Source organism: Meleagris gallopavo, chromosome 11, assembly GCF_000146605.3.
Source record: "Meleagris gallopavo isolate NT-WF06-2002-E0010 breed Aviagen turkey brand Nicholas breeding stock chromosome 11, Turkey_5.1, whole genome shotgun sequence".
NCBI lineage: Eukaryota > Metazoa > Chordata > Aves > Galliformes > Phasianidae > Meleagris > Meleagris gallopavo.
Genome location: NC_015021.2, coordinates 13088595 through 13101349, shown reverse-complemented (window position 1 = coordinate 13101349; position 12755 = coordinate 13088595).

Below are 12755 nucleotides of genomic sequence, written 5' to 3'. Positions count from 1 at the left end.
AGAGTGGTATAAAGGCTGTCAGAGAACGTGAGCAAAATGCCACATGGTGCTGCTGTAGGAAGGACATGGGCACCATCCCAGTGCACCAGGAGCAGCCCTCAGTAGCTGTCCCACTCCTTGTCTCAATCAGGAGAGAGAGGGGAACTTTGCTATTGCTAATAACTCACGCTATGTTTGTTCTTCCTTATGTTTTTATTCTCTCTTGGGTTGAATGTATGTTCATTGCTCCTTGCTTGTTCTGCTTTAAATTTGCAGAACGGTTAAATTCTCCAGCTTGTTTAACTAAAGGCTAAAGGGAACAGAGTTTGGGGATTAGCCAAAAATCCTAATTATTTTGTAGTTGAGGTGTGACATATGTAAACATCTAACTGCTTCCCTGTTGTGTGACTCATGGCCACAACACACATGCTCCCCAGAGTATATCTGGTTTCAGCTGGGACAGAGGTGATTTTCTTTATAATGTTTGGTATCAGGCTGTGTTTTTGCATCTGCAGGACATCAGTAGGAACGCAATCAGATCACTGCAGCTGTGGTGTGTATATGCAAGGAGAACTTGCATCTATGCCAGAACTACTGGTCATAGCACAAATATTTTTGAATGTAACTTATGTTTTTGTATTTCCACAAGGATTCAAGTTCTCTTGAAGATACTGATCTAGAAAAGATCACACCGGGGGTACTTTTTTTTAAAAGCAGGTTTTCCTTCACTAAGCATAATTAAGACTGAGAGAACTGGTTGATAATTGTTTTAATATAACTTAAAGTATGGTAAAGAATGGAGGATAAATCATTTAAGAAAAAGGTTACGCTGAACTTTGTTTTTGACCAACTTCAAGCTACAAGCATCATTTTCATAGAATCACTTTCCTGCACAGTAGTTACAGATGGGCAGTGAAGCCAGGAGAGCTGCTTACTTACCTGCACAGCACATCACCACTACAAACCAGGGCTGTGCTTGTGACCTATCTTGCATTTCTGTCCTATTTTGCATCTCGTTTGAGCAAGAACATACACTACACCACTCTGACCAGAAGATGGCAATGAGAAATTAAAGTTTACTCTTAACTATTTCTTTATCAAGCATCGTGTAGTGATACTTGAAGCTTACCACAGCTTGCATCAAAGACTTCCAAACAGAGTTTTTTGAATAATTACAAGATAACAGCTTCAATTCTATACAGATGATCTATTAGGGTAATGTCTGAGGGACAAGAGGTGGTTTAAGACCGCTTTTCCTTTAACTGACTTTTCACGGCTAGTTCCTAAAGGGGAGTAGTTTAAAACTGAGTGCTCCCTCTGACCTGCATGAATTGTCAGTTCCTTCAAACTTTTACTGTCAAACAGGAGATACTTTGTTCAGAGTCTTCACAAGATCACCTCTGCTGATCTCTAGGAATTGAGATCTGTTTCCAGTAGGAAAAGAGCAGGAGACAATATGAATGCTTGGGAGGTCAGGCAGTGGCACAGAAGCAGTGCCACCAAGGGGAGGGAGTAAGAAGTTAGAGCCAGGCTGAGAGCTTGCCTTATCATGTAACTCATGCTTTTTCCAGCATATCTGGAGCTCGGGTCCTGCTGGCACTAGCTAGCTCCTGAACCTGTTACTCTGCAACTGCATTTTGGGGAAGAATAATTTGTGGGGCTCTCTCTGTTGAGGCAAGTGCTGAGTATAGTGATAGTATAATGTTTCAGGTTGGATGTTAGGAAGATTTTTTTTTCTTCTTCTTCTCAGAAACAGTGGTGAGGCATTGGAAAATCTGCTCAGGTGGTGGTGGAGCACCATTCCTGGAGTGTTTATAGAAAGGGTAGATGTAGTACTGAGGGATACTGCTTAGAGGGAAATATTGGTGGTAGCTGGACTAGATGAACTTAAAGGTCTTTTTCAATTGTAATGATTCTATCTGCCAGTGGTTAACTCTAAGCTTCTTGTTCATACTCATTTCAGCTGTTACAATGAAGAAACTCCAGTGCCCTCTGCTATTCAGCTCAACAAAGAAGCAGCTAACCAACGGCTGTTGGCATAAATAGTCAGATCCAAGACAACACCACAAACATATCTCCACAAGTGCCCTCAGTTCACTCTTTATGTTTTTCCTTGGTTTTACACCAAACTGTCAGTGTCCTTCACCTCTGTGGATGACAGTCCCAGCTCTGATTTCATGAGACCATCCCTGCCTATGCTCAGGCAGCATGGAGCTCTACAGCAGGAAAGGGGTAACTGTTGGATGAAAATGTGAAACTGGGGGCTTGTGTGTTAACGTGTGCATTTGAGTTCCTGTATTCTTGTGCTTAGACAGGGGTTGTCCCTGATCTTTGACTTCTTGCTACAGTTTGAGCTTTCCAAGCTTAAGTGAGGGGCCTACAGTGGAGACAAATCTAATTGGGAAATTTCTCTGCTGAAGAGCAAAAATCAGAAACTGGGCTCTGCAGTCCTCACTTCTAAGGTTCTTTGACAGGAAAACACCATAGAAAAACATGGGGAAAAAAAATTTCCGCTTTCCCATCTTTTCTCTACTTTCTAGTTTTCTGCATATTGCAGGAAACTTACCACATGTTACATTCTTTCATATGTAAAATATGTTCTGGCAACAGGTGAGGGGTCCCCAGTCTGACATTAGCGTTGGTACAGCAGGGAATGTGCTGGACTTCTAAAAGCCTGAGTCTGCAAAAGTGAGTGTCTGAGGATTCAGCCCTGCAAGATGTACCCAGAAGCAGAACAGGTGGATGCTCTCCCATTTTTTTTGGCAGAAGGGAAGTGCCAAGCAATCGAAACCTTTTTACGCTGTGGCAAGCAGTAAATAAAGGCTCTGATATTTTAAGCAGTAGGTTGTGCAACAGTCATAAAGGAAGATTAGGAGTTATGCCAGCACGCTGGTTATTCATCATTTCCATCAGTTTAGCCAGTCTCAAGTATTCAAGTTGTTCTTTCTCTCCTTTTATTTCTCAGCAAGCATTACTTTATTTTCTAGGGAGTACAGAAATAAGAATAGGCAATGAACATAATGATGACAAATGGCTGCTTTGGCCTTCTCTGAGAAGACTGTGATAACCTGGGCCTGGTCTTTGTGTGCTCCTTCTGCTTCGCAGTATGAGTTCACCAAGGTGGCTCTGGACTGGCGGGCCTCCAAATTGCCGTGTGTCTGACATTGTTCAGTGGGAACACTCTGTGCAGACCAGGCATGCTCCTCTCTGACATCAGAGGAAAGAAAACAAAAGGCCTTGGTCTCAAGACTGTTGGTTTCATCAATACAGGTTATGGTTGCCTCCTTCACCTTTAAAAAGACACTGCAACTCCAACACCAGATCTACTACAGCATTATCTGGTAAACCCCTTTTAATTTACCAGATATACAGATGGCTTGAAGTTGATCAGTAATATTTCTAAGCTTCACCCTGGTTATAAGTAGAGACGATCAGCTGAACATCAATCAATCACAAGTCATTTTCAATCTGTCTACCTACTTGTGCAGCTTAAGTGCAGTTTTGGTGCAAAACTGATTCCACCAGGCAGCTGATTCCACTAGGCAGCTGGATCTCCCATGTGTGAGCGCTTGCACTTGATTGCTCTGCTTTCTCTGCCCTGTCTTTTCCTTCAAAGCTGAGAATAGCTTTTCTGAGACAATTTCAGCAGAACTCTTTGGACTGGAAAAATGTGGTTTCTATGAAAATCACAATACTTCAAGAAATGCTATTGATTTTGAAATTCCCATTTCAGGTAAAAAATCATCCTGAACATGTTGTAGCTTTTTAATTTTAGTTTTTTTAGGTATTTTTTTCAAAATGAAGCAGAGGTTGTGTCAAGCCCTCCATAAAATAGAATCAGTTAACAACTTTCATCATAGCTTTAGGAGAAATCAGTCAACCTGTAGGTGGAAAAATTATCAGACTTCTCAGGTTGATGTAAGGGATAAGTTACGGTAGAACTGCACAGCAATCTTACAGTGGATCAGACTTTGTGTTAAGATGTAACACTGCTTTTAGTCAACCTGGCCACAGCTTTCCACTTCTGCGTTAGACAGTTGTGTTTGGACACCCAGCTCTTGCTCCAATACGTAAATGAGTATGAGGGTGAGAGTGAATGAAGGGAATAATGCTTGAATAGTTATTAGTTAATGTTAACAGCAGTTTGATTCTATCAGTGTAATGAAAGGTGATTTGTGAATCTGTATCCTGTCCTTCGTCCCCTGATAAGGAAGTTTTTTCCTCTGAAATGCAAAAGTAGAGGTTCATGATGAACTTAGCCGAATTTGTGGAAAACAAGAAAGAGCATAGCATCTTAGGAAGCTTCTACCTCAGAGTAAAGCCCCAATAATTTAGTCTGGCACAAATAGAATCCCACTCTGTTGTAAAATTGAAATATCCTTTATATAAACCTTATGCAGGGATGGGTGCTGTCCAGAACGAAGTGAAATCCTGCCCTGGGACTCAGAGCTATGATGGAGTCTTGGGGGGGTCTTCACCCATGCTTACCTACTGGCATGTTAGGAACTGAAAGAGGAAAGGCTTTTTCCAGTTGTGGGGCTACCAGTTGTGTGGACCAGCTGGGAAGTATTAAGTGGATTCTGAGCAGTGGGTGGCTTGTATCTGAGAGACAAACAATTATTCTGCTCATATTAAACATTAAACATGAAAGAATCACATTAAAATGCCATAGGAGAAAGGAATTAATAGAGCCTTTTTGATCTTTTAATCTTCTCTTAGAAGATTTGACCCTGACATGTGTCTGACTTGATGCACCCAGTTATATTTTAAAGGACAGGGATAAATTATTCTTTTGAAATCACATTACTATCTAGCCAGAGTTAATACAGAAACCACCTGAAATGACCATCCTTTGAAATTCCTGGAGAAAGAGTTAGAATGGCTGAGTGGGATTTCTGGCATTTGAACAGAAGGAAGAGGATGGGTTACAATGGAAATACGTAACCCTATATTACAGGGAGAACAGATGGATTGCACCCTGGGTATAGTGATAGGAAGTCTAAGATGGATAAGTGCTAAGTGACTCTACATGCATGTATGTGGCATGTGGAGATGTAGCTGATTGTGTAAGTATGGAAAAAATCACTGAAATGTTATAAATTTGAGTTAGGAACCTACAGAGAATTTCTTGTTTGATTTCTAGCTAGAGCAGAAGCAGCTTCAAAGTTGAATCAAGTTACTAAGGGTTTGTCCAGGCAACTTCTGGTCTACAAGCAGGACGTGGTACACCAACACCCTGTGGCCTTGCAGAAGTGTTTTCTGCTTTTATCATCATGAGTTTTATATGAAAGTACAGACATTCTTATTGGTTTATGCTTGACAGAGATGATAGATGAAGGCCAACCGTTATGCTAAGGAGAAGAAAGATGACTGAATCCTGTTGCTCAGGTAATAGGCTTCAGTTTCATGGCAAATAAAAGCTGAAGAAAAGGAAAAGATGTTCCTCATCTATAGCTGGATGGAAAAGAGCCCAGGAAACCATGAAAGTCAAAATGATCAGCAAATGTAATTTTCTCCATGTCACTAAGCATTACTTTGCTTTCATGTCTCTTGATGTCCTGTTGCCTTAGAGTCAGAGAGGAGAGATCTTGGGTAAGTCATGCGATTTGCTTTCCACTTAAAGACTTGCCAGGCAAGGAAATGGGCATTCAGCTGCCTTGGAAGTGTGCGGTTTGCTGATCCTATGGGCTACTGGCCAGTCTGTTTGCTTTGTTCATTGTAGCCTCTAGTGGGATGCGAAGAGTGCCAGTCACGGATTTCATTAATTTCACCATCAGTAGGTCTGTATTCATTGCCACTAATACAATGCCTTTTTCTATGTGCTGTGCCAGAGGTATTTTTTTGACACTATGTGTGACCTCCTGTTATTCCTCAACAAATGTTGGCAGGCACAACACAGCCAGCAGAGCAAAACAGCACAGTGTGTCAGAAACTGCTGAGTGCATCCATGCTGAAATGAACAGCCAATCCCAAAGTGGGCAGAAAATAAAATCAGCATAAGGACTGAGTACTAATATTTCTTCCTTGCTCAGCTTTGCTGCCCTTTGCATGTGCTGTCTCCCTTGAACTGAACTCCTGAAACAACAGGAGTAGATTGTATTCATCTATCCTGTGAGAATGCAATTGTTTCAAAGCTCAAGTAATAGGCTTACCTATCAATTTACCAATTAGTTCCTTCCCATGAGCTGATATTGATCCTGCTTTTTGCCTTCCACAGAAAGGTTTGACAAGGTCAAATCACAGTGGTTTTCATCACTGTACAACCCGTTCTTCTCACACTGAGATATAGTTTCTTCTCTCCCTTTTTTCTGTGCGCTTGCTGCTGTTAAAAAGGGGAGCAAGAGAGAGTGGTACAGTTAGTGGCAGGCTTTTCCAGTGGCAGAAGTAGTTGTAAAGGCTTTTGCAGATCAAATGTAGAACAGGACTATGGTGTTGCAGAGCACTTCTGTAGGGGACGCTGGGTTTGTTTCTCATTTATAATTCCCCCACAACTTGTGGGAGCAAGCATCTGTGCCATCCCAAAAATTCCTTACCATGTTAACCCCATCCTACTGTGCCTCTGTTCAAGAATGGTTCAGCTCTGTCCCTCAGAGAGACTAATACACAAGAACATTTGGACTCATATCTTCTCATGGAGTTTTACTTAGCATCTCTCAGTTATTATGAAATTAATTTGGTCTGTCTTAGGATGACCACGGTAGGAGGCAAGTGCTCCCAGAGCAGATTCATGCTGGGACACCCTCTGCACTCTGTCAGAGCTGTACACGCATTTTGTGTGCTCAGTATGGGGCACTGGACATGAGTCTGGAGACATGTTCCCCTGCCAACATACTTTTCAAGAAGGCAAAGCAACAAGAAATAGCTTCAATACAACCATCCTGTAAGCCTGGTTCTGCAGAGAATTGTCATTTTTTTGGCAGCAAGGAGAGCGTTTTAAAACCAATGAGAAAATGTAATGGACTGATTTACTTGGATGATTCAGTATTTCTTTGACTTTAGCTAGGGGAGGCCACAAGGGGGGTAGAGAAAATCAAAATAGAATGCAACACAAGGCTTGTTTGTATGCAGTGGGGCTTGCAAATACTTTCTGAACTTGTACCCACATGTGGGCCAAGTGGGAAAGGAGGACAGCTAAAAGAGAAAGAAAGCAATCAGCTCTTGCAGCAGCGGAATGACTTCCACTGTCAGCAGCTGTGGGTGACGCCGTGCAGCCTGCAAACGTTTTTGAGCAAAGTGTGTTAGGTGTCCTTATGTCTACGTGTTCGTATGTCCCCTTGGCAATCGTGATCCTTTGCTGGGGATTTTTTGTTGCATCTCTTCTGACTGCATCCTCCTCTTCCTCCCCAGGAGGGTCGGTGGAGCCGGGCCCACCAGGTGGCACTGGTGCGACGAAATGCCCGTCAAAAGAACGGCTAGAAAGTGGCAGGGCCTTACAGGCTGTGCATTTAGGGACAGAGACGTAACAAAACTCATATCACCACTGCGATAGGGAGCACAGTGTTGCACGTCTGGAGAAGCAGCAGAATGATTTCTACAACAGCTCCTGGATATGTAATGGCAGAGAAACCTCAGCTGGGAGGACTGTCTGGTCTTGTCCTCTATCATGCTACTGTCTCTGGCTGTACTTGAATCCTTTGATTTCTGTAGAAAAACAAAGACCAGAACTCGCTGACTGCTTTTATTTTTTTTCCTCTGCTGCCCTTTTGATATTGATATCCAGCAGCCTAATCTCTATTGCATCTGCTTTCACAGCCTTTCTGTGTACTCTGGACACATCCTTCAAAAACCCGATTTAAAGAAAAAATAAAAATAGTTGGGTACTGGCAGGTTTTCCTTTTCTGGTTGACCTAAAAAAAAATTCTGGAAGTGGTCTTGGTTTCTGGAGTTGTGGTATATAGCTCATCATTCCCTTTGTGAAGTCTGAATTAGATTAGGACTTGTTTTACAGGAAATCTCAGATAATGTCTACCTGTGTCACAGCTCAGCTCTTTGGGTGTAGCCCAGCAGTCTGAATAGCCCATGATTAACTGCCACCAGTGGAATGAAACAAAATCACTTTCTCTGATTTATATCCTCCATTGTAGTTAAATATTTACACAGTATCAAGATCTTAGTAATTGAATGGCTAACAGATAGGCAGCAAGTGTTTATACACCTCTGAAATAGCCACAGGGCCATTGAGGCAATGATATTTCATACTGATAAAAGGTCTTTTAGTAAGAAGAAACTTAAAGCTCTTTCAGCTCCGTTTTGTTCTCAGGGATAGCACTAACTCATGCAGATTTCAGTGGGTGCTGCAATTTTCAGACTGCAGAATAAATAAATAAATAAATAAAATAAGATTACCCCCTTATTTCAGAAAAAACACTTGTGCTGAAATGAGACAATTATGGAGGAACATAGCAGTTTTCACACGACAGTACTGTTGAATGCTTCAGCTAAGAAGGCAAGAATAAACATCAGATTGGTATCGGCCTTTGGAGGAAACTGAAGCTTGCAGATTTAAACAATACCTACCAGTATTAAATCAGGACCTTTTTCCATTCACTTGCAGAAAGGTATCATTACATATTTCATGACCCATAGGTAATGAAAATTAGCCCTGTTTCCTGAAGCAAGCAGGGATCATTTAATTCCTACTTGTTCTGTTTAATTCTAGGTCCAGATGAGGAAACTGGAATTCAAAGCAGGTACAACAATTGTAAATGAGCGCAAATACTGCCAAACTAAATTCTAACTTCTTTTACAGCAGTGTTCTGAGCTTCTAAGTAGAGCTGATCTGGGTTATACATTGTTAGTCTAGGGCTGGCCAGTGGTGTCTATTTTACAGAGAAAGGAGTTGCTTGTAACTTCAAACTGTGTAGTTTTATAATGAAAGATATCAACACTTTTAAAAACAAAATAAAATTGCATGGAACCTTTCTACTTACATGGACTTCTCCTTTTAATCACTGCTTGGAATTGTCAGATTTTTAAACTACTGATTCAACTGGGACTAGAAAGGTAAAGAAAAGGGGATTGATTGGCAGGGTGTTCTTATTTTGTCTTTTGATTACAAAAATCTTCACAGCAGGTGTCTGTCATGTAATTCTAGAGTGAATGTTGTGACAAAAAATGCTAAACATTTCAGGTCCTATTTATGATAGTATGACTTCAGATAACAGAAGAGGGAAGGCTATCTGGGGTTCTAATAAGTAGAAACAAATTTCGGTCCGGGCTAATTAAGACTAAGTATAATTTCCAATATAATAAATGTTATCGATATCTGGACAGTCTATCTAACTCTAGATTTAATAATAATAAAAAAAAAAGTAAGGGTGATTTTAACTTTCAGAACAAGTTTCTCTAAGGTCCAGAAATTTAACTTGTATGTTAAGTGAAAAATACAACGCTTAAGATTAAAGGGGATGCTGCTGCTTAGAGATCACAAGGATTTCTTGGTCTTATCATGCTAGCTGGGAGCAGTACAATCTCCCTTATATAAGGAAAGTTTTCTAAATGGCATTTTAACTGCCTGCAGTGATACTTTGGGTTGCAGCCTTTAGGCTGAGCGTGGTTGTTGCCCAGCTTGTTTGCAAGAGGAATGCAGTACTGTTAGAACCTGTAAATCGTGAAGCTTTACCGAGATGCAGCTCCATGCACATAGCATTTCTCTCTGGATCCTTAACCCCAGGCATTTCACCTCACAGTGTCCTTTGAGCAGTGGCAGCTGTGCTACTCCTCCTGCCTTGCCACATGTGGTTTGTGTACGTTGGGAGTGCAGCTGCAGGATCTGTCCCAGGAGACGCTCGGAGCGCTGAGCCACTGGGCGGCCGATTCAGCACCTTGGACAGCGGCGCCACCCACCATGGGCAGCGGCTGTGCTCCAGGTGGCTGCGGGCACGGCGGGATGCACGACTGCTGGGTTCAGTGCACAGCTGGAAGGTAGAGCTTCTGGTCTGTGCTCCGACTCATCCGATGGCATACTCCGTGCCCCTGAAAACGTTGTGTAGTGCTCACGCTTCCAGTATTCCCTCTTAATGGGGAATAATGTGGTGATGGTGGTGGAAGATGTTGGATGTGTAAATAGGACTTTTAAATGTTCATTTATTAGAGTGTGTTCTCTCACTAATAAGTTTCTGAGGAGGTTATTGGGAGTTTCAACTAACCGTGCCGGTATCACAGGTACAATCTATGAGTGGGAATTTTGAAGGAATAGAGGAAAAGTTAAGGCTCAGCCCAGATACTCATGCCCCTGGTGATTTTTATAGTCTGTTGCTTGCACTCCACTGTTGTGTTGATTTCCTTGGGCTGCAGTGCACATAAATATTTGACCTTGAAATAACTCAATGATGCACAAATAATGGACCAGAGGAATGACAGGAGAGATTGTATTTTAGGTGTATCATGGCTCATCCAAAAATTATTTATAAACTGCTCTCTATTACAGGATGTTATCTACCTGGCAATAAGCCAGGATGTTTATGAATCAACTGCTAGACTTATTGTCTTTTCTATAGGACAAATGAGTTTAAAGATCAGGGTTCACTTTGTGTCTCTTCATAAGCAATAAAAAAATCTTACATTTCAATGAAAAATAGATCTCTCTGGTCCCAACTGGTGTGTGGTTACTAATAAACCTTCCCACAATCAGAGAGGAAAGTTAATAAGTAATGTAGTCTTACTTTCGGTGTTGACTACAGCTGACTAAATGGAGATTTATGTTTTTTACTCATGATTTTCTTTCATCTTCAGTCTCTTAATGTCACACCTCAGCACTACTTTATAATTCATCACTACAGAATCAAAATCAAGAGTACGCAGAGTACTATGATGAATCAGGTCACCCTTGATCACAGTGCTCAATTGACTAAGAAAGAAGGTACAGGTCTATTAAGTGATAATCTGGTGCTGCAAAAGCAACAGAAGAAAAGCACAGTACTTCCCTCTGCCTTAGTTGCTTTGTAGCATGGAATCCATTTGAGTCAAAACAGTGATGGATCACCAAAATGCACTGTGCAAGTTCAGATTGAACCCGGCATATGCATGGCTGTTATATGTTTACCTCTATTGTATCGTGATCCTTTTTTGTGGGCACTTGTTACCAGGAAGTAAAGGTCCCTCTCAGTCCTCTACAGAGCCACGCAAGCTGTAGGTGTTACGTTGTGCAGTGTGAGCAACAGGTCTTCTGTTTAATAGATGCTTAAGTGTGAAGGTGTGGGCAGATATGCACCAATTAGATGTTATTTAGAGTTTTATTAGGCATAACTTAATGACGCAGGTAAAATTGATGTTTACAGATAATCACAGTGCTTTTCAATCACAAAAATCAAAACACTGAGTGTTAAATTAAATTCTGTTACTATAAGCATACATTCTTAAAAACGTGGGTTGTTTTAAGCGGTGCAGCTGCATATTACATTCAGAAAACAAATGAACTTCAAATAAAAAAATAAAACAAATATGTTAATACAAAATGGATGTTTACAGATAACGAAGTTCACCACTGTCCAAAGAACCTCCCAATCAGGCTTCCCCAACCTAGACACTTATATTGCTGAGGCTGCTCCTAGGCAAGAAGGAACTTCTCACATTTGCAGCAGCAAGCATAATGTTTTCTTGTTAAACTGTTATGAACTGGTCCATAGTGTAGAAATCAAAGCACAAAAACAAACGGGTATACCAGAGCTGATATCAGAACCCAGAACCCACTCTGCTTATAGCGTAATAAAAAAGCAAAAGAATTTCAGTACTCATCTGGGGACTGATTTGCTTATTGTGCATTGGTGCTAGAATAGCTTGTCTGTATTGCTCAAAAAATGATGCTGTTACGGGAAAAGAAAAAATAACCCTTTATATGCTTGTGTGTCTTTTGTTTCCCTTCCAGTGTGCTCCTACTACTGTAGCAATCAGCAGTACTGTTCCCATGGAGTAGATGACAGACATCTTTTTTCACCCAGGTGTCCAAACCAGAACTTTGAGTTTGTGTGTGCAAACAAGGAGCAGCACTGTGGGACTCTCTGCCCAGATGAGCTCCAGTAAACCAAGCTCAGACAGAAATCCCTGCCACAAGATCTATACCTTCATGCTGAGCAAAACTCAGGGATCTCACAGCAAACAAAGAGGATACACTCAGGTACATGATTCACTGAACTATGTTCTTACATCTATAGTTTATTTGCTATGACAAGAGGACCAGCCATCTTTTTACAAAATGCTCTACAGGTACAAGAATTGTTTGGTTCCACTGAAACCCTACTTGGGATTGTATCAAAGATCTGACAGCTTTGTGCTGGTTCTTTGCAGAAGTTTTCACATGAAGTGATCTGAAAAATGTGGAAAGGAAATGTGAAATGGAGAAGTATTTTCTCTCTTTAGAGAAAACAAAACCTGATTAAATGTTTGCTGACAAAACAAATAATGTATTTGCTACTGCTGTTCACTGATAGCATTCAAACACAACCGCAATAGTATTCAGTAGCATTAAAATATATAGAACTTTCCCAAGTAACTTTTACAGCTGCTTTGGAAGACATGGTATCTACAGCTATGTTGAGTGTCATCCTTTGGTCACACTTCTATTTGCTATATGCTGTTCATCCCACATCACCACACAAAACAGGATTTCTCATCACTTATTCAAGTCAAGGTCAGGCATTTTCTAGACAGTCACACGCACCAATAAAAACTCCAGTGACAAGCATTTTCTTCAGTGCTACCTTATAAAGTAAGGCAAGAGGAGTTAGTAGAAAAGAATTGTCTTGAGAAAGAAATTAGCTGTTTGTAGGACAGTTTTT